This window comes from Cydia amplana, chromosome 22 (genome assembly GCF_948474715.1).
Source record: "Cydia amplana chromosome 22, ilCydAmpl1.1, whole genome shotgun sequence".
In the NCBI taxonomy this organism is placed as follows: domain Eukaryota; kingdom Metazoa; phylum Arthropoda; class Insecta; order Lepidoptera; family Tortricidae; genus Cydia; species Cydia amplana.
This window is the reverse complement of record NC_086090.1, coordinates 7,738,231-7,764,960: the sequence shown is the minus strand read 5'-3', so window position 1 is coordinate 7,764,960 and position 26,730 is coordinate 7,738,231. Positions and strand designations below refer to the sequence as shown.

Below are 26,730 nucleotides of genomic sequence, written 5' to 3'. Positions count from 1 at the left end.
TTGTACCCACGGTGTACGAAAGCAATTAGTGCTTGACATAATTAATGATTATTTAACTTAGACACGATTTTCTTAGACATATAACCCAAATTGCAGAATTAATTTAATACAATTATTTACAGTTATCGACAAGCAATACAATAATTCGCCTTTAGTATATAACTTCACCTTACATTAAATAGGCTACATGACTAATTTTCATTTATGGTATCAATCGATCGGGTTTGTTTTTAGGATCAAATGTCTATATGGGACCCATGGCATTAAAGTAACACAAAATTCAGAAATTGTAGTCAAAGGCCGACAGTCGCACTTCGCTCGCGAAACGCTCTAAACAAAACGATAAGGGAACGTGACGTCAAGGTCTCTGGGAGCCCATCTTGTAGTATGGACAAAACAAGAAAATTGCGTTTTTGTCGGTGTAATATTGCGTTTATGTAATGTAGTTGCTATATCTACAATATTTTTTTGGATGAAATGTAAGGAATCGAATGGTACCCTTAATTTTATCGTTTTTGGAAGTTAAAAAAAAAACTCAAATTTTGAAACTTTCAGATCCTGTATTTTTGTAATTTTTCAATATTTTATTTTAATATCCACATTATTGTGATAAATTGCTCGTTTGCTATCTATTTTACTAGATTTTGTTATAAAATTCAACATGTGTCATCATCCCTATTCCGCTACCTATAAATTGTATCATGAGATTCATTAGACATATCGAATAAATGTAGTCTGACAAGCCATTTCCGTCAGTAGAAAAGAGCGGCCAATTTAAGAATAGGGAAAGAATTACACGCCTTTTTCTACTGATAAAATTGTTTGATCGGCTATAGTATTAGATGTATGTTTTAGTTTTTTTTAGTATAATTCTTTTAATTTAAAATAATTAAAAGTCATAAAAACGTGCTAGTTTATTAGTACCTACTAACCCGTTATACTTACTAGCATTGATTGTCTAGCACTTTATTATTTCGCGGATTAATTACCAAAGTAATATTATTTGTTTTAATTAATACTTATTTCGCGGAAATTAACGCCTGATTCTATAAATTCTTTGAAAGGAAGTAAACTGTTGAGTATCATACATAAAATAAAAATAGATATCCCAATCTAAAATTTCCCTTGACCTTTTTACTTAAGTATTGGCTTGTAGAAGCTTGGCAAGTCAGACGGTATTAGGATTTTTTTTAATATCATCGAATTTAAACTGTGAGACATACTACATGTCACGCGAGTGACTGAAAACAAGTGTGTCCAAACTGTAAAATTATTCAATTTTAATATCAGTTTAGCGCTGCGAATTCGATTTAATAAAGCAACGCATTTGAAAACCTTTAAAAATATGGATATTTTTTATCGAGCATCCTTTTTGTCTATCAAAAAAAACATTAAAAGTTTACGGCTTCAGTCAAATCTCACTTCATTTCAACAACAATTTTCAACAAGAGGCCTATTTGGCCAGACGAGGCGACAAGTCATACGAATATATGACCAATATCCTGATAAAAATTAGGTGCCTTTAGTGATGACTCACGTTAGACCGGGCCGTGTCCGGGCCGGAGCTTTCGGAGCTTCGTTTTCTATGGAAATTTATGTTAGTCATCTGTCATAGAAAAGTAAGCGCCGGAAGCTCCGGCCCGGACACGGCCCGGTCTAACGTGAGTCATCCTTTTTAAAGTAGCCTAGAGACAGGCGAATTATGGATGGCTTTATCTACGTGATATAGAGACGGATATTATTTTTATCACGCTGTCACGTAAACAAATACGACCAGCTCTAGTAGCACGGTCGCATTTTTATCATTTATCACCATGCCTGTCACGTTCTAACAAGTATGTAAGTGCGAAAGTGACGGGCTTAGTGATAGTGGATAAAAAATGGAACCGTGCTGAGCCCGCAGCATAGGTATAGGCTATTCGTAAAGGGATCGAATACCGGTATTATTTTCACTGAATACCGGCGGTGGTGGGTGTTGGATAACGGTATTATGGATCTACGAGTATATGATTTGAAATAAATAAAGAATTGAATTGAATTGAACTGAATAGTTTTGTTAGAAATTAACCCCTTCATTAATTTCCATACCGCCGTTGTAAATGCATGTGTGTGCGATATTTTCATTTGGTAATTCATTGTCCTAGCTTAAATACATTTTAGTTCAGAGTAAATGAAAAAAATGAGCCTGTACAGGGTGCCCAGTAATTAATGGATAACCATCTAACCACCAACAGGGCACCTTAGGCTGGTCCAGAAAATGCATTTATAGGTCTAGTAATAGTTTCGTGGTTTTCGAGATAATCGAACTTTTCTGTCTTTTTTAATAGCTAGCACCATACTTCAAATTTAGAAAAGTGCGATTATCTCGAAAACCACGAAACTTTTACTAGACCTATAAGTGCATTTTCTGGACCAGTCTAAGGTGCCCAGTCGGTAGTTAGAAGGTTATCCATTAATTACTGGGCACCCTGTATACGTCCCACTGCTAGGCACAGGCCTCCTCTCTAGTTATTTAATATTTTTGGTTATGTACCGGTAACGACCCCCATGCAAATGAAATCGCCGCGATATGTCAAAAAATTCGCCTCAGGCGTTGACATTTTAAAACACTGCTAAAGCCATTAAACGTGTTCGTTGGAAGAGGAATATTCACCTGTACTTTACCTTTTTTTTTACCCGGCTGATGGATAGGGCGGGCAGCTTCGGGCAGAAGTGTTCTCTTTGCTAGGCGAGGCGGGCGCGCGCTCGGTAAACGACGCGACGCCACTTGTTATTGGATATGAGAATTTTCTGCTTTTCGATGATTACTTTTTATGGTGTTTAAGTACAAAGAATCCTTAAATTTTGGTGGGATGGTCCAGTTTCTCAAGATTTTTACAAAATTTCATAGATTTTTATTAGGAAAAAAGTATCATCGAAAAATAGAAAATTTTCTTGTCAGCGTTTTTGCATGTTGAAACGGTTAATTACCGGGATCTCAGCGCTTCTCATTTCAAGTTACATTGGTTGATTAAACCACTCGACTCAATCGGCCAATGAGAACACAGCTGGGTTTACTCGCTTCAGCGCTGCGTGTCGAAACGGTTAATCAACGGGATTTCAGCGCTTCTCGTTTCAAGTTCAAGTTACATTGGTTGGTTCAACCACTCGACTTGCCAGGCCAATCAGAACACAGCTGGGGCTTCAGCGGTGCGCGTGGAAAAGATTTTCAACGGGATTTCAACGCTTCTAATTTCAAGTATTATTACTGGCCGCATGGCAAGGAAGCGTAGGGATGGACGTATGGCCACACGTTGGGCGGACAGAATAACGTCAGTGACAAACGCCACACTGCAGGCTAGCATGCACTGGGCCCAGGACAGAGCGGCCTGGAGAGCACTGCTGAAGAGTGCCCACAATCGTCACGTCCCTCAGCCATGAGATTACGACAAGGAAGAAGAATTTCAAGTTCAAGTTACACTGGTTGGTTCAACCGCTCGATTCGCTCAGCCAATGAGAACACAGCTGGATTTACTCGCTTCAGCGGCCCTGCGTGTTGAAACGGTTAACGCGGTGTGGGCTGCGAGGGATTTCACTGCTTAATTGAAAGTCGCGTGGGATCATTTGTGCTTTGAGTTCTACTTTTTTTAGAAATTAGAAAAATGCTAAAGAAAAAAGTTCCGGTGAGGCCTTCAATATTCAGAAGGTGTTATGGTATCCTATACAAAATGACAAGTAAGCTTGATCTTTAGAAAAACATTCTTCAATCTTTTGTCTACAATCCTGCACTAGGTATAACTTTTCTGTATGACCCATTGGTTGACTGGTAGAGAATGCCTTAAGGCATTAAGTCAGCCATTTGTACAATTTTTATTGTGCAATAAAGTTTACATAAATAAATAAAAACGATTTAGCATAAAGTTTCTTGCATTGCCCATCTAAAGAATGACAAACTTAAATTTTAGACTTTTGACTATGCTTTCTATAGGTATTTACTTATTTAATGTAAAGCATTTAGGCCTAAAAATCTTTAATTTTTAAATGAATCTCGAATTTCAGGTCACATAACTTTTAGCGGTATTTCATAATTTTCAGCCGTGACAAAGTTCAGTGATTCTCGTATTTTACGAGTAATTTAGAGAGCGGCTATTTCCATAAATTATATCTAATATTGGGTCGTTGCTGGAGGGCGTCGGGCCATTCAAGAGCCGTCTGGCTGGGCTTTGTTCTCATTAGGGATTGCAGAACCGGTACTGTTTAAAAGAACCGGGATTTTCGGTACCGGGCAAAAATGGAACCGGGATTTCCCGGTATTTTCGGTACTTTCGGGACTGCCTTCAAAAATCAGTTTTCACATCAATTTTCAGCAAAAAAAAGCGTAAAACGACCACGACTCTTTCTTAAAACAATAAAAAAGTAGCACAGTGAAGGTACACACTTCTTTTGTGCCATAATATGTGTCTTTAAGTCACACAATCATTAATATAATTTGTTTTTCTTTTCCTAAACTACATGATATTATTTTGACTATCTTTGTTGATTAGCATAAACTGAATTGTGGCTCAGTAATATCATCATTCTTTTAAATATGTAAGACGTTTTGTGAAAAAGGATGAAAAAAAAAAATGTTTTTCTCATGCGTTCAAAATGGGCTGTAAACCTTCGAACATATAATAACAGAACTATCAATACGACAAATCAAGAAATTATTCAGCCAGAATTATTAATTCATTTAAAATATCATTATCATATGTGAGTTTCTTATACCGTGTTTGAATTTGAATTAAAAGTAGTATTTTATTAATTACAAAATTGTCTCTATTTATTTTTGCTTCTAGTTAGTATACAAATATGAAATAACTAATTGTTCGTATAAAATTATTTATTGTTGCGAACGCAGCCTTTATTTGTATAAAATCTCAATACCTATATTCCTAATGCAGTAGCTAAACGCGGCCGTCGGGCTCGGCTAGTATTCGGCAGCTTTTTCTTAAGCACCAATAGGAGCGCTCCACATACTTTGTATCGCGGCCAATTAGAGGCACCTAAATTTAAACCACCTTTTGTACTATTGAAATTATGCAAATCACTCTCTCATCAGCCTTCATACAATAACTACACCACTTCTACATATAACCGTTTTGGCAAGAAACCTTGTAAACCAGTACTTGGAAAATTATATCAGTTCACTATAAGAATTGAAGCTTTTTATTTGAGTCGTCGAGCTCCTGACCTGCACGGCGGCTATATTTATCGTACAAACATTTATGCCCTTAACCTTAAGTATCAAATTACGCAATTTTACATTGTCGGCATTGTCAAACCCTTTGACTTTTTTTTAAATTTATTTTAATGTAGTGGTCAGCCGTAAAAGTATTACCATCAGCCTTAGATTGATAAAATATATTTATTTTCTTTATAAAACATGATATTTCATGCTAAGTAACAGAAAGCCGTCAAATATTGTACCGGAAATTTTAGTCCCGAAAATCCCGGGAGTACCGGGATTTTAATTTTGAAATCCCGGTTCTTTGCTTGGCTCTAAATCCCGGGAACTCCCGGTACTTTCGGTACCGGTATTTCCCGGGAGCAAACCCTAGTTCTCATTAGTTGTGAGTTCGGGTGAGTCGAGTTCTAGAATAAACCAGTTTTAATCTTGAGACAGCTCTCTCAAAGTTTTACCGCAAACTTGCGTAAACAACTTAATTAACCTACTTTACCCTCCTATTTCAAATGCATCAAAACTTTTATTGGTTGGCACACGTGCTCATGCTCACTAATAGGCTCCCCCGCGCGTTACATGACCAAAATATTTATACAAAGCTAGACAATCGTCCATTAATTAAAAAAAAAAGTTTTTCACGTCACTTTACTTATTTGTAAAGCAATTTCTAAGCGTAGTCAATCCTATTGTTCGTTGTTGAAGGTCGCACCCATCTATCACTGTATACTCATATCACAGACAAGACATCCACTAGACTGAGCATAGTAACGCTACCCCCTCTGCCACTTATACGGTAGTTTTACTCCATCTTCGAGTCAATCCCGTGCCGTGATTGGTCCGTGTCTTTGAACGGACCAAATCACGGCACGGGATTCGCTCACCTCGTCCCCCCGCACCTCCGAATTTTTGGCAGCATCGGTTTCATGAAATAATTGCTCTAAACTCCGTCTAGAGGATTCCTAGTCTATGACTTATATACTGTATAGGTACCTAGTTATTTATTGCGATAGTTATTTTCTTTTTCAATAGGAACAAGAATGAGAAGCAAGTATTGTTAAGCATTACCTTTTGTATTGTTTTCGAGCTCCCGATATTTCGACGCAGTTACATGCATCTTGTTCACGGGTAACTGAAGATAGCGGGTGGGTGTCAAAGTCCTTGTTAGTAAAGGCAATTATACAATAATATGCGTTAGTATAGGCCAATTAAATTAGATGCATGAAAAGCGTTTTGAGAAATGTATTGCCAGCTAGAAATCGTTTTAATTTAATATTCATCTGGTTCTAAATGAGTATTTATAATTCGAGTTTGCGTAATCCCAGGAGGTGTGTATATGTCGCAGGGAAATGATCAAAACAGAAATTTGAATAAATCTCTAAGGGATATTATCAAATCACGCAGGATGTCAAAATGGCGAATCCATATCATCATTTCCCTAGAAAAATTCAGTCATTTGACCAAATCACTGACTCTGTTTAGTGAAAAGACAAAATCGGCCAATAAACGCGAAACGCATTTCATTTCACTAGATTTGTTTAGGAATTTGACAAAATCCCTAACCATGACAGTAAGTTGACGAAACGAACTTAAAAAGTCAACTAGTTTTATCATTTCGCTAAACAGGTTTAGTGAAATGATATAAAGTCTCAATTGGAAGATGGTATATGGTGATTTGATTAGATAAATCTCTGAAAGGTTTAGTGAAATGACGAAAGCAAGTAACTCTACAGTTAAGCGATTTGATCAAATCTCTGACTGAATCTCGATTTGAGTAACTCTTTAAATTTGTGCAGAGAAGTCTCTTTCATTTTTTCAGCCGATATTTTCAAAAATTTTCACTTAATCTAGTCAGAGATTTGATCAAATCGCTTAACTGTAGAGTAAACTGTTGTATTCTGTACTTGCTTTCGTCATTTGACTAAACCTTTCAGAGATTTAATCAAATCACCATATACCATCTTCCAGTTGAGACTTTACCATTTCACTAAACCTGTTTAGCGAAATGATAAAACTAGTTGACTTTTTAAGTTCGTTTCGTCAACTTACTGTCGTGGTTAAGGGATTCTGTCAAATTCCTAAACAAATCTAGTGAAATGAAAAAGCGTTTCGCATTTATTGGCCGATTTTGTCTTTTCACTAAACAGAGTCAGTGATTTGATCAAATGACTGAATTTTTCTAGGGAAATGATGATATGGATTCGCCATTTTAACATCCTGCGTGATTTGATCATATCCCTTAGAGATTTGTTCAAATCTCTGTTTTGATCATTTCCCTGCGACATATACATTTTGGAAGATACATTTGGGTTGCCAAACCGCTCGATGTAGAAGGAATCATCAATTACAACAGTAAAGTTTGTCAGACATTTGTGAAAAGGCGTTATCAGATTTTAACACGATCATACCGAAAAATAAAGTAATTCAAAAAATGGCGGCGATTTTTTTACTACTTTGACTACGAATTCATATTAAAGTACCTTTCAGATATCAATTTTCATCATGATCAGAGCAAGTTTTCCGTCGGACGTACCGTTTTGGATTCGTCGGCGACCATCTCTCGGAACTTATTCCTATCCTGTGCCATTCTGCTCAGGTTGGCAGCGTCATTAAAGTCCAGATTTGAATATTATCCATCCAGGCTAGCTTTCTTCTTCCTCTTCCTCTTTTGCCCTTTATTTTGCTTTCTATTATTTTCATTTTGGATTACATACAAGTAAAAAACTGAAGAGCAAAAATTTATTCACACCTCTTGGGATTGCACAAACTCGGATTACACGAGTTTAGAACCAGATGAGGGTATTAAAACGATTTCTAGCTGTAAATCAATATCTTAAAACGCTTTTCATGGATCTAATTTGATTGGGCTATGATTAGGAGCAAACGAAGGCATAACGATTTCCTGATACTGGTACGCATAACGCTCGACACGTGACGGCGAATCATTGGAACAGCATATATTATCAGAGGGCCTACCGCGAACCACGTTCGACGTGTTGCCTCTCTGTCGCACTTGTAAATTCGTACGTAAGTGTGACAGGGAGGCAACACGTCGAACGTGGTTCGCGGTAGGCCCTCAGGCCCTTGGTTTGTGAATGGAGGGGCGGCCCGCAAGGTTCCGGCAAGTGGACGGTTTTAGGTCTCATAACGTTAAGCGGTGTGGATTTTTAGTCTCGCAGTAGTCGCAGTGTGTAAATCCAATACGGGCGAATATTTCAACGGTGGTTAGCATAGGACCTAAGAAGTAAATCATTACACCTTATAAAACAAAGTTATGTCTTGTCAAAGCGCTTCTGTCTGTTTGTATGTTCGCGATAAATTCAAAAACTACTGAACGGATTTTAATGTTTCAAGTTTTTATCTATCGATAGAGTGATTCTTGAGGAAGGTTTGTGTATAATTCGTTAACCCGTGCGAAGCCGGGGCGGGTCGCTAGTTAAAAGATAAATGAAATGAGTTGCTTAAAAACATTTACATATTCCCAACCCACTCACTTCCATATCAAATTTTAATATTTTCTTTTTCTTTGTCTTCATGTATAAGTTTGTAATTTGTGTTAAATATTAATTAGGTACTGAATCACATTTTGACACTGCCTTTACTATTCTGAACTATCTTCTTGCTCTGGGCTCCACGGAAGACCAGCGCTATAGCATATACATATGTTAGAGCATATGCTGAGTGGTGTCCATTTGTAGCCTCTATAGCAGCATCAATACTACGATTATTATTGCATGTTAGTTTAAGCTACAAATAGTTTTAACTGTTTAGTGTATAAGATCTTCTTTCTTAAATTTATATGTGTGGTGCTGTATGTAGATGGTTTTTGCAATAAACGTTTTTCTATTCTTCTATTCTATTCTTAAATACAATGAAAATATTAACCATACAAAATAACTCGGCCCGCAATGTAAAGCAACACACAATTAAAGTTACAGGATACGAGCTTTTTAAAGTAACTGTCAACTGCTTACTCAGCGTTTTTACACCAAAGAAAGTTTCAGCATTGTGATCTAAGCTCGCGAAATCATAAAAATGTTAAAAAGCAAAGTTATGCATATTTCAAAACGTTTTGAAGTTTTTTAACTGTCTACATATTATACCAAAAACAGCTGCAATAACTTTGTAATTTCTCAACGTCTGGAAATGTAAGGAAAATAAAAGTTTGCCTTATTTGACCGTATTCCTTTTGCAAAGTTGAAAAATTAAAAGTGTTGACATATTCATGTGCTAACCTTGAGTTATATTCTTATCGCTTACAAGCTAATAGTAATAATGTATTTAAATGCAAATAAATATTTTATATTTCTATTTCTAAGTCAAAATTAAATAAATCATGTTGAAATCGGGTTGGAAGGTCAGATGGCAGTCGCTTTCGTAAAAACTAGTGCCCACGCCAATTCCTGGAATTAGTTGCCAAGCGGACCCTAGGCTCCCATGAGCCGTGGCAAAATGCCGGGACAACGCGAGGAAGGTGATGATGATGTTGAAACAAACAACAAGCATGTTATGTTATAGTGAAATTAGTGAACTTATATTTGTAACTTATTCGTACCTAAATCGTTTATATAGCTAAGTAAGTACATAAGTAATAGCTTAAAAACAGTATGTAAAGAGATCCAGCCTACATATTTATGCCAACAAACTTATACAGTGTGGCGGAGGTTGTACCTATGCAAAAATATGCTGTTTTCATGAATAGGTATGTACATATATTTTTTATCAATTCCTATCTAAATGCTATGTCACCATGCATGCATCAATTATGATGCTAATAAATGATGTTATTTAGTTATTATTCGCGCGTACAGGGGCCCGATTCTCAAAAGCTTGTAACTTGTAATACAAGCGGATGTCACTATTTGACAGCTTTTGTTAGAAAGGGACTTCCACTTGTATTACAAGTTACAAGCTTTTGAGAATCGGGCTCCAGTTAGTTCATACTTGTCCGTAACATGCCTACTTATATTAGGTATTGGCGCGAATGAGACGCACGAGCAAATGATTTTTGAAGTGAAAACTTCTTTAGCGGCGCTGTGCACTTTTTGTGATGGGAAAAAAATGTTAAACTCGCGAGAGCGTAAGACGTAAGATGTCATTGAGTTTTCACTTCTGTCGGCACTCCTGGAATGCAACCCGTTGTTTTTTTATTTTATATAATGTAATGTGTATTTTAAGAACGAGCAGACTGGCCGCCTAATGGTAAGCAGTCATCACCGCCCATGGACATGAGCAACATCAGAGGAGGCACTTATGCGTTGCTGACCTTTGAGAACTCTAAATACCGGCTTCTTGAAGAACCCCATGTCATAGCAAGGGAAACACCTCAGAAAATGGTAATAAACTGAAATAGATATCATACACTAAAGAACCACCAACCCCTCCCACCGTTCCCGCCTCGGCCACCGGTGGATTTGGTCACATTTTCTTTAACCCTTTATAGGGCAAGGGTCTCAAAAAAGACCACCCTATAACATCATCTTTTTGTATTTTTTTCTTGTACAAAATTTTTTGTGCTATAGATTGGCGGTGAGGCTTGAATTGAGGATTTTTTGAGCCTTGTCCGCTAAAGGGTTAAACTTAGTATTTAAAAAACAAATCAACATATTTTCATAAAATAATTTAATTCGTTCCGTAGTTGGGAAATGGTAATACCTAAAGTGTCATTCGATATTAGAACTTGCTAACTATGTAAACAAAAGTTACGAGTAAATTGACATTCAGTGTCACTTTTTAGTATGGCGGTTTGTTTACATAGTTAGCAAGTTCTATTGAATGACACTTTATATATAATTTTGACAGACAGGTTACGTTACACTGGATGTTCTGCATAATTTTTTCGCCTCTTTCCCACAATATAATTGTATGGTCTTTACGAAGTCGGGAAAACATGGAAACTTTTCAAAGTTGGCTTCAACTTGGGAAACAAGGTGTGTAGTTTGCCGTGCCCAAGTAAAACTATTTTGTAATGAAAATATGTTTTAGGTATTGGCATTATTTCACAATGGAAACACGTTTTGCGCACTAAGAAACATTTGCAATCTAATTCAAGAGGTTTTTGTAACTTCGTGACACAGTGTAGAATCGATTCGCCATCTTAACAATAGTAACATCATCATCATCTTCCTCGCGTTGTCCCGGCATTATGCCACGGCTCATGGGAGCCTGGGGTCCGCTTGGCAACTAATTCCAGTAATTGGCGTGGGTACTAGTTTTTACGAAAGCGACTGCCATCTGACCTTCCAACCCAGAGGATAAACTAGGCCCGTATTGGGATTAATCCGGTTTCCTCACGATGTTTTCCTTCACCGAAAAGCAACTGGTAAATATCAAATGATATTTCGTACATAAGTTCCGAAAAACTCATTGGTACGAGCCCGGGTTCGACCCCCGCGACCTCCGGATTGCAAGTCGCACGCTCTTACCGCTAGGCTACCAGCGCTTAACAATAGTAACAGTCGAAATAAAACTATCTTGAGTCTTACTTTAATAAAACCATAGAGAAACCATCTATTGTCAACTAGCAGTAATGTCCGCTGCTTGACTCTTGATGTCGACTTCGAAATAACTCGCGTTTTGGTAAGAAAACTGATGTATGGATTTACCACTCTTTCTTTACTTACTTATATTTCTCTATGGTTTACATTGTAGTATTCAATTCTAAGTACCTACAAGTATTTTTTTTATTCAGACCCTTTTATTTTCTTTACTTAACAAGTATTTACTTAAGCAAAGAGTCTGATTCTGATCAAATAAAAACCTTTTTCTTAATATGTTCCCGGCTGGAAAGTTTCTTGAACCAAAGTGTATTAAGAAAATTGGTAATATACGACATAGTTCCACTAGACTACGTTTTACTGCAGTCAACAGAGACAATTTTTTTAAGCAGTTTTCTTGTGGTAAATAATAACACAATATAAAATACTAGAGAACATATAGGGAATAAAAAAATGTATATAGTTATTTATGTCTACCAATTATTACATTATTCCTCCCTCAAAAATGAACTTTCCGAGGTTTTCTCAACATTATGGGTTCATAAAAAAAGAGTGCACAGGTTTTAAAAAGTCAACAATGCATGTGCACGTGATACGTATCACTACATCGGTAGTAACTAAAGAGGTACCTCTTTAGTTACTACCGATGTAGTACAAAAAATCCTATTTGGTTCATTTTGTTCAAAGTTTATTTCACTTTTATTAATTTAGAAAATTTAATGTTATTACATTCATGAATCGCTCTTTCGATCCTAGTGGGAAAAAAGAAGGTAACAAAATTTTATTTCCATTCAGTTGCCATTTCTCATACCCTTTTAATGATCGTACCGAAATGCATGAAAGGAAAAATGGATGTATAATTTGGGACACTTTTTTTCACTTTTAAAACGATCTAAAATCGAAAGATCGAAAGCTCGTGATTCTGAAATAATATAAAAATCCCCAAATTTGAAAAAAGACACAACTTTGAAAAAATGCCCGATCAATGGGCGTCTTTGTTGATCGGTGTATTTTGCGCTTAGCTGCTTTCAATGTGTTCAATAACGCTTAGTAGCCATATTTCATTGCAAAATATATTCTGCGAAGGTCAACTGAAACTACGCAGTCTGGAACTAATTTATATTTGGTCCCGTTTTGTATTTAGAACTGGGTAATTTATATTTTGTCCTATTTTCTCGAAGTGCGTACTAAGTAGCTGTCGTATTGAACGAAATGATGGACGATGTTTTTTCTTGTTTTCCGCTACTCATTAATTTTGTTGAAATTTGACAGTCTTTAATGGATGACCGCCTACAAGAGGTCTTTCGTCACATGGCGGACACGCCATACATCAAAAATAATTTGCGTTTATATGTGTGCACGGCACGTCTATACATGCGTCATTGTGTATGTGTGGGTAAGTCGCTTTAACTGAGAGGACGCCAGAAGTCCGCCAGATTCATGTCGCGGGATGGTCGCGGGGCGAGGTAATGCGAGTCGGGGCGGGGCGGTGCGTGGCCGTTCTGTATGATAATATTGATAATACTATTACTTATTCTGTGCTTTCTTGGTTTTTACTCTTGCATTTGTAAGGTTGATGAAATAAAAAGTGAGCCGATCTCTCGAACAAGTTTGAACAAGATCGGCTCACTTTATATTTCATCAACTTTACACATACATATTACACACACATTGATGAATAGGAATAACTGCCAAAGCGTGCAATATATTGAGTACTTCCATTGAAACGGGATTTTAAATTTAACAACAAAGCACATAAATTTCAGAACTGGCAGTGACAGCCACCCATTGTTCGATATGGCCTCAATTTTTGAAGGAATTCGAGTGATTTAAATTTTTTTTTCCATATATCAATCGGTATTGGCTTTTACCAGGATCAAATTTAATATTGAGCACAATTGCATTAAAGCAAAAATCAAAAAATTAGAGTAAAAGTTAGTCCTTAGAGACGGAGATAACATTTGGAACTGAATGATATAGGAAAAAGGATCAACTAGATCTTTTGCATTTTTTTAAGATCATACATTATATAGGTATTGAATTTGAGGAAGAAAAATTATGGTTTTGTAACCACCCAAACTCGAAGATAAAATTCTCACATAGTGAATTATCATGTTATATTAAAAAAGAAACGATAGTTGTTCACCTAACTTTAATGAGAGTCGGATAATCCCGTCTCATATTATTCTTACATAATAACCATACACTCACCAACAATAAACAGGGTTACTTTACACTCTGTTTACACAGAAATGTCCATGAAGCGACCCATTTTGTTTGCCCTTGAGTCCAGTTCATTTCGTAGGCGTTCGTTTCGATCGTATCTCTGTGACCTTTTGCTTCCACCAAGCACCAAAGCAGAGGGGCTACCGCGAAAACTGTTTTTCGCAAATTGCGGGGATCTTTCTCTTTTACTCCAATGAAGGCGTAATTAGAGTGACAGAGAAAAATGCCCGCAATTTGCGAACTTCGATTTTCGCGGTTATAGCCCAAAGGTCTTTATGAGATGCCGCATACAACTACAATACTGAATGATTTTGGGATCTAGAATATTAAAAATGAAAACAAGATTTCCCATGGGGCCGATATATAAAATTGTGGATAAATTTACCTCTACTTACTTTTACGTTTCGTCTACTTCGGGCAATTGAGTTTGTCGTTATATTTTTTTTTCGCGAATTTTTGGTTAGGGCGATAGAGAAATTTGTTTAGTATGAAGTATGAACATCTTAACAGCTTTTTGACATTCAAGATCACGACTTCTAAATAAAGACCTCTAAATCACACGGTAGGTAAAACCACACTTTAATCGTAACAATATTCGGTTTAAAGATTCTTTATTCTCATAAGAATTTGTACAATTCACTTAAAATGGTTCACTTTATTCTCAACATAATAGGTTAGTATTAAATTAACTAACCTCATTGGAGTTCTAATTAAGTTTGTAAAAAAACAAAAATGTTAATCCATACCTACAACAAAGACGAAAGCACAGTCCACGCCAAATAAGTATGTAGGTACTACGATATTTTGTTAATAAAATAAATTCTCGGTAAATAGCGGTGGGTAGTAAATCTTATGTAGGTTGAGACTTATATACCTACGTTATACATCTTTTGGTGAGGGCGTTAGTTGCGAAGTTGCAAAGCTCTTTATTTGAATAAAAAGCAGGATAAAGATAAGCAAGAAGGGAAACGGGACACGTCGAAAAACACGGCTTTATTCAGTAATAATAGTCGCTTTAATTGTAATGACAGGCAAAGTTTGCATAAGGTAAAATAAAAAGGTAAATACCTATGTGATCCTTTCATAGACCCTTTCCCCGAAACACAGATCCTTAACTAAACCCCAACCCTACATTTTCTAAAATGTACATAGGTATTTTATTTACTTACCTAATACAATGAACAGGGGTCGGACAAAAAGTGCCGATGACGTAAAAATGACGTAGTCTTGCACACAGGATGATGTTTGAGTTTGTATTTAAACTTCCGTGTGACATGTAGTAACAAAGTAGTATTAATGAAGTAACAAAATAATCGTAAATAAATCCATGGAATTAATAATACAGGTGGTAGGGTGATGTAGTGAATGCCGGCCACAATATTCGAGTACAGATGACATTTTAGAGCGTTTTCTTATACATTAGTAAATATAAATTTTAGCTAAATATAATCGTGAAGATACAATAGCTAAACAATAACGATGTCAATTTATTGTTCATCTGATTGACAATGTGTCAGTCAAAAACGTACTTACTCATTTCAAGTGGCGATATCGTTTAATAAAGAGTTGATAAATGATAAGTGATAATTGTTTATGAAAATCAAAAATACTATTTGAAATCATCCTATAAGTGGTTTGACGTCATCCGCACTTTTTGTCCGACCCCTGACAATGAATAAAGGTAGTAGGGATTTCTCAAGTATTAGAGTTATGCCACGCTAAGTTGGCAGAGGATTTGATTGCCTAGACTATGCAAGTGTTAATTTTAAACGTCATAATTCATAAAAGGTTCGCATACGGAGTCTGGCTATCAAAATCACGGCTAGCTTAGCTTGGTCTAACTCTATCTACTTATTTATAACAAAACAACAGACTTGAGGTCACACAGGATACTGGACATCGACAATGAGAGTACAAACACAACCGTAAAACCACTCAATTATAGTTGAAAGTTCTCAATTATAGTCCAAAATATTTAATTACTGCGAAATTTAATATACAGAAACGTTAAAGAGCTGAGTGGACCTTTCCATATTCCCTTGTCGGTCTAGCTTTGAAATATTTAATCAGCATTTAATTTTGGAGGAGGGTTTTGTTATAAATAAGTGACGCTTTACACTATAAAAACATTAACTCCTTAATAACTTTGTAATTAGGTCATCTAGATAGCTTAAAATTCAAAAATAACCATGTGGCCAAATTTGTAACGATATTGGTAAATAATTAAATATTTGGGGACAGTTTTACCAAACCCCAAACTAAGCAAGTATTTTACTATGAATACATAAATATAGCTATAAAATTGATAAAAAAGTGACTCCTTCGAGCCGGATTTGAACCAGCGACCTATGGACGACAGTTGCAACATCTACTCTCTACAGTCCACCGCTCTACCAACTGAGCTATCGAAGGCTGGTTATCTTCTACGAAATTACATATCATTACCTACTCATTAAGTACGTACCCAATTAAGTACCTCGTTAAGCAATATTGCACTTGAATGTAATGTTGTGATTAAAATGTGAAACAATATCTTAAAAAGAAATACGTGATCAAAACATGAAATGTGATTATTTTTTAGACTGTCATTGTAGAATTTTATTAATCGTTTTATCAATACCCGAAATACGATATCAGTTAAGGTCGTAAGGTAATTTAGTGTAACTAAAATGATAACTTATTTAAAATAAACTATAGATGTGCGATTGCGCGGCTCGCTGAGACATCTAAAAGTAAAAGTTACATTAACCAAGTCTGCAAGAGTAGAGTCCTATGGCAATTTTTTTTAGTTTTTGCAGTCGATCAGGTTTGTTTTGAGGATCATATGTGACGTATTGTATTGAAGTAATACAAAAGTCAGATAAGGGTCAATTTCTGAACACGATTTTTTTTCTGTCCGTGATGAAAATCGTGGGTTAGCATCAGATAATACTTACCATTTTTTTTTTACATAAAGAAGTCACACTTTCACACCGAGTTCCATATGAATTCACTGATTAATTGGTTTTTAGAGTACACTTAAAAATACCTAAAGGCTCAAATTACTGCTCCCGTGCCCTGTCCGGAATCTACTTTTGAGCATAATGAAAAATCCTACGAAAAATTCTACATTAGTATCACTAATTTAGTGTCAAATACTTAAACTAGATGATATTTACTATCACTGAGCACATACACTATTAACTTCATTGTGGTAAATAACTCGTGATCGATGTTTAAATTTTGTCCGAGCGCGCGAGTACAATTTCGTCGGCAAAACTCACAGGGCTCTGACAGCCGACGTCTGTATTTGAACCGCCTCGTGTCCCGCCTCACCTGTACTGACAGTATTCGGCTGTCTTTCAAAGCAAACGGATGTACGTCAAGCCGTGGCGTGTTTGAGCAAATCGCGTAAGTATTTCGGAATCCGGGTGGGCGACAATTTTTTTCTAATTTCGATGCCCCTTATAAATTTTATTTTCCACATAGCTTTTCAATAACAATTGTCATATTTAGGAGCCCTTTATGTATCTTTATGTAAGCGATAACATAACAGTTTGGTCAAACACGATTTAAATTTTTGGCGAATTTTTTTATTACGAATTCTAATTTCCGTGCCCTAATTCCCATAGCAAATTTACCTAAAACAGCTGATTAAGTGGCACGGGAATTAGAAAGTATTACATTTATTGTCAACAAATCTTTTATTGGGGGCACTTTAAGTTAATTGGCAATGTTTACGTCATATTATTATTACATTTATGTATATTGGCATTGAATATATATTATATGTAATAATAATATGACGTATATCTTTCTATTTTGCATTTAAGGAAATCTTAAAGAATGCACAAAAATTTGTGAACGGTTTTTTAGTATAAGTACTATAGTACATACAGGGTGGACCCGAATAACCCGGGCAATTTTAATACGTAAGGTAAGGTGGGGTAAGACGACACCGGGGTAAGACTATCACTTGTATGGAATCCTTGTACTGTTAGTCTTGCCCCACCTTACCTTATTCATTGATCATATTATAACATTAAAATATTATATAAACATAAAACTATTTCTGGAATTATTACATATTATAATACCTGTACCTAAGGTTACATGAAACAAAATGAATCAAATTTGCAATGTTTTTTTTTTGTAAATTTGACAGCTGACAGCGTATACCGTATAAAGTTTAAATATCTGGGAGACCGAGCTTTGCTTGGAAAACATATACCTACCTAAAAACTCAAAAATGCGCGTTTTCCCAGAGATAACACCTAGCTAGATCGATTTTTCACCCCAAAAAACCCTCATATATGATCAAATTTCATTCGAAATCGTTAGAGCCGTTTCCGAGATCCCCGAAATATATACAAGAATTGCTCGTTTAATAGATTAGTTGTTATAAATTAGCTTTTCTAATACAAGAATAAATATATATCCTATTCTTACTATATTATAAATGCGAAAGTATCTCTGTCTGTCTGTCTGTTGTCTCGTCACGCTTAAACCGCTGAACCAATATCATCTTGATGATATTTGGCATGGAGATAGTTTGAGACCCGGGGAAGGACAAAGGATCTGGGGGCACGGCAGTGCCGCCGCCAAGTCGAGCAAAACAAAGTGGCACGGCCGTACCATCAAATCTCAATAACATTCTATCAAAATAACATTTAATGCACTTTACAATCCCTTAGTTTTGTCACTGACACAATCACTCACGATCATCATTATTTTAAGGTACTTCTAGCATACCCAAATTTGAAACGTAATTTGGTTTTAGCTTTTTAAGCCAATAAAAATCTAATAATACTGCAATATTAGTCACGTTCTAAAGATCTAATAACTGCATAAATAAGTTTGTAATCCCATAGAAATATATGCGATAACAACGTTACCTTTTAGTTCTTACAATTAGTAGGGAAAGTAAAGGTACACTACGACGTACGATGTGAGTATGAATAAAGATGTGTATACATAGTATCAGTATGGTATGGGTATGATTACCTGAAAAGAAGGACAGCCTACAAAAAGAGATGGGATCCTATCAAAAACATTACATGTAAAAAGATGCAAGTCTCGCAACGCAGTTCTTCTACTACAAAAAAGTTTTGAGATGTAATGGGAAACCAAGTCGGTTATTTTAGTCAGTGCCAGGGGGTATTAAAATCGTAATACTATTAGATACCTTATTAGGGTTCCGTAGCCAAATGGCAAAAAACGGAACCCTTATGGATTCGTCATGTCTGTCTGTCTGTGATAGTCTTACCCCACCTTACCTCATATGTGGTCAAACAATTTTTTGTGTTATGAATTTATGAAGGCAGCATATTCGATTTCTTCAGATTAACTTACACAATAACTTCTTCTCACTGTGCCCCTATTTACTTATTTCTTAGTATCATTTCCTATACGGCCATATACCAGATCATACGCCTTGTACCTATCTACATGCAGATACATCATGACACTTTTTAATTTAATGAATAGTTTTGTATGTATGTATGTATGTAAGTAGGTATTGTTTTGAAATATGTACATTTTACTAAGAAAGAGAGATTAGTTGCCATTAAAATCAAGGAAACGATTAGTCAAATACGTAGTTTTTAGTGTATCATACTTTCGTAGATTTGTCGTCCGAAACTAAAATTAAAGAAGGTAAATATGTTCGATGCCGCTTCAGTATGGTTAAAGTACATTATTGTAGATTAAAATATACATAAATAATAGTTTTAACTACCAAAATAAGTTAAGAAAACAATTCCTGTGCCATGTTCTAATTTCCGTGCTAGTAAAATCTAATTCCCATGGACACACTAATTCCCGTGCCCTGACCAAAATTTTAAATTGAAATAACTTTTATAGTTTTATGAATATTTTTACCCCATAAGAAAATTAATGTTTATTATATTTTTTATCAAATTATCAGCATAATTTTTTTTGTGTAATGTTAGTATTTCAAAATTCCATGGGAATTAGACAAAAATGCTCGTTTGGTGAAATTGACCCATAATATTCAAAGTTGAAGCCGTCTTGATGTAGGTTTAGAAAACAAGACAATTGAATATTCTCTTGCCTATCTACCGTCTTCTCTTCATAATTGGTTTTGTGTATGTAGTTAAGTATATTTTATAGTTTTTGATTAAGTATAATCTATTTCTAGGTTTAACTTTAGTTTTGATTTTGTAATAGGTAGGTATTGTGTATAATTTAAGTTAGTTCATATAGATTGTTTAAGAGCGTTTTTAGTTACTTATGTAAGTTTAGAAAACCATTATACATCGCATTTATAGATTATAAAAAAGCGTTTGACTGTATATCGCACCAAAGCATATGGGAAGCACTGGAAAATCAAAATGTCACCAGCAAGTACATACGAATAATAAAAAACATATACTCAAATAGTACAAGCATAGTCAAGCTCGACCGGACTGGCAGCAAAATCAATATACTTAGAGGAGTAAGACAAGGCGACCCACTCTCCCCAAAATTATTTATATCAGTCCTCCAAAACATAATGAAAGAGCTGCCATGGTCAAAGGAAGGCGTCTACATAGACGGCAAATATCTCAGCCACCTTCGTTTCGGGGACGATATCGTCTTGTTCGCGGAAAGCGCCATACAGCTAGAAAGTATGATGGTAGAACTTCAAGCTGTCAGTAGTAACATCGGATTGGAGCTTAACGTAAACAAAACGAAAGCTATGACAAATCACACCCAAGACTCGATCCACGTAGCTGGATCCTCAATCAACTACGTCGACGACTACATATACCTCGGCAAGCAAGCGTCATTCCACAAGCACAGGAACGAACTAGAAGTTGATAGACGAATCGCTCTGACATGGAAGAAATACTGGAGCTTTAAAGAGGTAATGAAGTCCAATATACACCCATCGGTAAAGAAAAAAATCATGGATACGTGCCTACTACCATGCCTTACGTACAGCTGCCAAACATGGGTATTTGATGCAAAAGCCAGAAATAAAATAATAACTACTCAGAGAGCACTAGAAAGAAGCATGTTAAAAATAAAATTAAAAAATAAGATCAGACACAGTAAAATTAGACAGCAAACAAAAGTACTCGACGCTCTATCCTACGCCCAAGGCCTTAAATGGAAGTGGGCAGGTCACGTGGCTAGGTACCAAGATGGCAGGTGGACTAAGAAAGCGACCACATGGAAAGGGCCAGACGGAGACCGCAGACCTGGAAGACCAAAAGGGAGATGGAAAGACGAGATCGTAGAGATTGCCGGGGAAGATTGGTCAGAAATAGCATGCGATAGAGACAGTTGGAAATGCCTGGAGGAGGCCTTTACCCGCCGAGGGGTCCACACCTAAACAATGTGTTCAAATTTAATGACATTCTATTCTTACTGTAAAATCAATATTTTCTTAATTAAATGGACAATTTCTAAACAATGGAATAATAATATAACTACGCGAACATAAATAAAAATAATAAGTTATTAAAAAAATATAATAATAATATTCTAGAACACTATCAATTTAAAACTATTTTTAAATGCATGCTAGTTAGCAAGAAATAATTATAATGTAATGAAAGTAAAAATAGTAGTAATGCATGTTATGTAAGACTTTGGAATAATAAAGGCTTTTTTTTTATTTTTTTTTTTATTTTTTTTTTTATTATGTAACAAAAGCAGGATCACTCAGAAAATTGATATTTCTCGAGTAATCCTGCTTCGTCGGCGTGCAATGATAATGAAGATGATTGATAAAAATATACTATGTTTTTCTTGGAGATCAATCTATCCCCTTACCTAATTTCATATACGTAGCTTTAGCAGTTTCAGCGTGTGAAAGTGACAGATAGGCAGGATGTGCGTGAAGAACTGCCACTAAGGTCAGAGTAGTTTTCAACGCGTCCTGCAAAGGAACTAATACATTTTCTAGGTTCATGACTTCAGGCTACGTCATATAATCACCATGAAGGGTTATGTTAATTTTCATCCCGTTTTGAAGCTGAGCTTTGGCGTCATAATTCATAATAATTATAATTTATAATTCATATCCCAGTTAGAGTTGTCATATAAAATAATGGAATACCCCAACAGAAGCCCAAACATCACTCTAAAAATCGTGGATCGTGATTTCCTCAAAACTTTCGGTGATCACAAGACCTCTCACTACCTACCTGAGGTAGCTACATAATAACCTTTCCTTTTCTTTTCTTTTTCTTAACTTTTCCACTCTTCCTTTATTTCAAAAATTTTAACTCCGTTCGACTTTAACAATAATTTATCTCCATGAAGTTTAATGCTTATAATGTCATATTTAGTAAGCATAGACCAAATTTTCATTAATGACAAATTCGGAATGACCACAGGTTAAGCATTCAGGCCTTAGTCGATCCCCAATAAATATCATTCAGGTTGCGCCTGGCATACCGTAATAATGCCATTCCCATTGAATTTGATGTTATAAGCTAGGGCGAGTAAAGTTTTTGAGCGCCAGTGTAACATGAGCTCAAGATCCGTACAACTATTGTTTTTGTTTTATCTTATTAACTACGTATACTCTTCTTCACATCTTCAATTCATTGATGTCAAGATGTTAAAAGCCTCATGACGTATATTCGTAATCTGCCTCGATACTTCATGTCGGACTAGACTGTCATAGGTTCCTAACGCTGATTGAATTTCTGGCTTCCTAAAGGAACCTTAACCTCGTAAGTCGTAACCTTTTCGATTTCGGCTATCCTCTATCGCATTTTTATCGTTTATCACCATGCCTGTCACGTTCTAACAAGTATGTAAGTGCGAAAGTGACGGGCATAGTGATAGTCGATAAAAATGGAACCGTGCTGAGCCCGCAGGTTCAGCCTTTTTTAGTTTATCAGGCTTTTATTGAGGCAATAGCCCAGAATTAGGTGTCTTAGTGGACGAGCAAATTTCGATCTTAAATTGATATATTGTTGCGAAGCCTTATGAAAAACACCTAAAACCCTCGAAGGGGGTATCGGACTGGTCCCTGGCTGCCACCAAAAGTCGAATGGTAAATAATGCCATTACGTAAGGTAGTAGTAGGTTTGGTGCAAGTTTTGGTAAGTTGGTGGTAGTATTTGTATCTCGAATACTGGTTCGTCTAGTTGTTCGACTCGGCCGTTTCCGATGGGAGTAAAATCCTGAATGCCTGGCGTGCCCGCGCCATAACAATGCCATCGGCATCTGGAATTTTCCATCGCTGTGACGTCAGGCGCTGACTTATGGTTAAATTGTGGAAGGTATACCTATAGTAATAAATATGAAGGTAGTTTAAAAGTGGTGTAACTTCGGCGCTTTTATTGAAGTTTAAAAGCTTGGAATTGAAACATTGTCTTGAACTCTCACATTGCAGTACCATCGCCCACACTGTTAACTGTACATCGGTGGACCTTATGTCTTTTGTAATAAGGTCCACCGATGTACAGTTAGGAGTGTTGCTGTTTATATTGACAATCTCAGATGGGAGATGGATTAGCTTATTCAGGGAAAATACTGCAAACCTCGTTTCCGATGAAAAAGCTATAAACAAGTGGCTCAATAGTGACGGGCAAAGTGGCCAAATATATCGTAACACATCTTTGTTACTATATAGATCCGATGTATTTGCCTACTTTGACAGTCACGATCTATTTAATGCTGACTGCACTATGCAGCATATGTTGATCTTGTTTTTGAGTGTTCTAAATTTTAATTCATGGCCGCTGTTTTCTATTTATCTAAAACCCTAAACGTTCATCTGTACAATATTATTTAGGGTTCCGTACCCATATTTAAGTGGGGCTCCCATAAAACAAACGTGATATTTTTTCCGTTTTTTTGCGTAATGGTAAGGAACCCTTGGTGCACGAGTCCGACTCGTACTTGGCCGGTTTTTTGTAATAAGGCTCTCGCTCGTCGGATTCTGGGAAATACTTAATGCAACCCCGTTTCCGTTTCCTATGAAAAAGCAATTATGAACAAGTGGCTCAAGTGATTGATGGTATGGAACGAGCACGCCTGTGAATACTCCCGACTTTACCACAGAATAAGTAATAGTATTATCATACAGAACGGCCACGCACCGCCCCGCCCCGACTCGCATTACCTCGCCCCGCGACATGAATCTGGCGGAATTCTGGCGTTCTCTCAGTAAAGCGACTTACCCACACATACACAATGACGCGTGTACAGACGTGCCGTGCATACATATAAACGCAAATGATTTTTGATGTATGGCGTGTCCGCCTTGTGACTTTACTTCAACTTGTTTAGTTTGGGAACTTTTGCTTTTAGTTCTTTACTTCCTGGTTTATAAACCCCCGACGCAACAAGAGCGTTGTTTGACGCCAATGTTTGTTTGTCTGTCTGTGGCATCATAGCTCTCCTACGGATGAGCCGATTTAAATGCGGTTTTTTTACGTGAAAGCGAGTTTTCTTGCGGTTGTTTTTAGGTATGTTTCATTGAAATCGATCCAAATTTTTGAGGAGCATCCGCTTTTTATCAAAATAATGTAAGGCATATTTGACATTAAATTTATTTTTTTGGTATTTTTTTTAAATTAAATGTATTAAAATAAATGTAATGTATAGGGTACAACACCCATAAATCCCAAATGCAGTGTGTTGTAGCTTCCTTTCCGATTTTGGTACCGTTGTCAACTCAATTTGTGTAGTTTTATCCATCGAGGAGTTCCGTTAGCCTATTCTGACGACATGTATATCCATGTTAGCGTATTATTTATTTATTTATTTATTTATTATTGCATTGTCTTCAAAAATTTCAATTCAATCAGACTGGAAAGTGATTCAATATTAAATTAAGAGATTTCAATCAAGTTTCTACTATTCTTATTACTTTGCTTATACCATAGAGAAAAAAATACGTTATAGTACCAAATGAGTGATTGATTGATTGATTGATTACTTGACAATAGATGTAGCAGTACTGATAGTTCCGCTACTCGATGCTAGATGACATTCCACGGGACAGGCATTGCCTAGTGTGGAGGTCAGTAAAAACTGTATACAAGTGAATATTTTTCGGAAATAAACGATTTTTTTTTAATAGTCTGAACTGATGTATGGAGTGAGCACTCTTGTCTTCCTATATTTCTCTATGCTTATCTATCTAATACCTTTAAACGAGCAATTCTCGTTTATTTATATATATATATGTATATGTATATATATATATATATATATATATATATCGCGGAGAAGGAGAGGGCTAAATGTGTGGGGCTATTTGATAGCGGGTGGTGGGCATGGTACCTCGATGTATTACTTCACAGCCAAAATAGTAGGTATGCTACCAACGCATGAAATAAACATTCAGACTTGTTAACCATACTAGTGCCTACTATATTTCAGTACTAAATAATCAAAATAACTAAACGATCTTACGATGGAATCGGATTCAATTAAAATAAAAAGATCAAATAAAATCGTTCAAATCTTTATTTAAGTCAAACTACACCGGCTCCAATCCTACACCTCTGACCCGAGAAGATTTAACCCGGCAACAAACTCGGCGGGACACATGTTTTCAAAACAACACATAGTTTCTTTATTTTTACAAAAGTAAGCTTCTAATGGCACATAAGAAATCAAAATAACACTTGGAATAAAACACTTAGCTAAACGGTTAAAGAACGTGAGAATCTATAAGCTTTCAGAATAATCCTTCAGGTATAAGCCTTCAGGAACGTAGCGAATTAGGCACGAGGTATGGCTAACGATAACGTCCGATCTCTAGCGCGGTCCGATCAAGAAGAAGGAAGCCAGTTCCAGCGGCGGAGCCAACCGCTCCCGCCTCCAATTCAAGTTGGTAAACCTGCCTGACCAGTCTAGCAACATAACGACAAAAATGCCAACTCGTGCCTACGTTCACTCAAGATACAACTCTTGACGTTCCAAAGCCTTCTACCTGTCATCTTAGTTTAACAATACGCCAAAAGATGGTGGCGTTACTCACTACGCAACTTTATTATTTCGTTACAAGCAAATAATACGTAGCCAAACATTGCTAATCGACTTTATACAGGCGTCTAACTATGAACTGTAACGCTGCAATTCGTCCTTCTGGTGTCTCGCTCCGACATATATATATATATTTCGGGGATCTCGGAAACGGCTCTAACGATTTCGATGAAATTTGCTATATGGGGGTTTTCGGGGGCGAAAAATCGATCTAGCTAGGTCTTATCTCTGGGAAAACGCGCATTTTCGAGTTTTTATATGTTTTCCGAGCGGAGCTCGGTCACCCAGATATTACTAAGTATACATGCGCTGACTAGATGGTATTATAATTCAAAATCATATCTTAAGAATGTGAAAGGGGGTTTAATTTGCAACGGAAGTTTTAATGTTATGCAAGCAAAGTCGCTGACAGAAGCTGGCTAATAACCTTAAAATATAATCTATATTATTCATTTTGACATAAGCATAAATATTAGGTATAACTTTTTTTATATTATAAATGGGCTTAGGTACTCATGGCCAAAGACTAGCCGAGGCGAAGACGTGGCCTACGGTGGAGCGACCCTGCCCAGAAGGTGTCTGTTCACCCTTAATTTGAAGACACATTCAATAACATATTCAATGACATGCATTAGAAATAAGGAAATAACATATTGAACGCAAAACACTGTCTGATTGTGAGTCACAATTTGTGACCCAAATTATGTAACTTATTGATCATTTGTACCTATTTGTATTTTGTATTAAAGGAAGCGAAGTAAAAGTATGTAAAAGAAATACTCATTATCGCCTACATACGATAAATGAAGCGTCACGCCAGTTTTGACAAAAGCAATTAAAGGAATCGATCGATCAAGGGGGGAG

At 36.3% G+C, this 26,730-nt stretch overlaps 1 non-coding gene across 1 annotated transcript; it reads right to left on the bottom strand.

Annotated features, from left to right (window-relative positions):
• Positions 1–16,241: 16,241 nt before the first annotated feature.
• On the bottom strand, positions 16,242–16,335 carry Trnay-gua (transfer RNA tyrosine (anticodon GUA)). The gene is made up of 2 exons: positions 16,299–16,335; positions 16,242–16,277 (listed from the first exon to the last, which is right to left on the bottom strand). It is a non-coding gene; the product is annotated as a tRNA-Tyr (tRNA).
• Between the last annotated feature and the right edge of the window lie 10,395 nt (positions 16,336–26,730).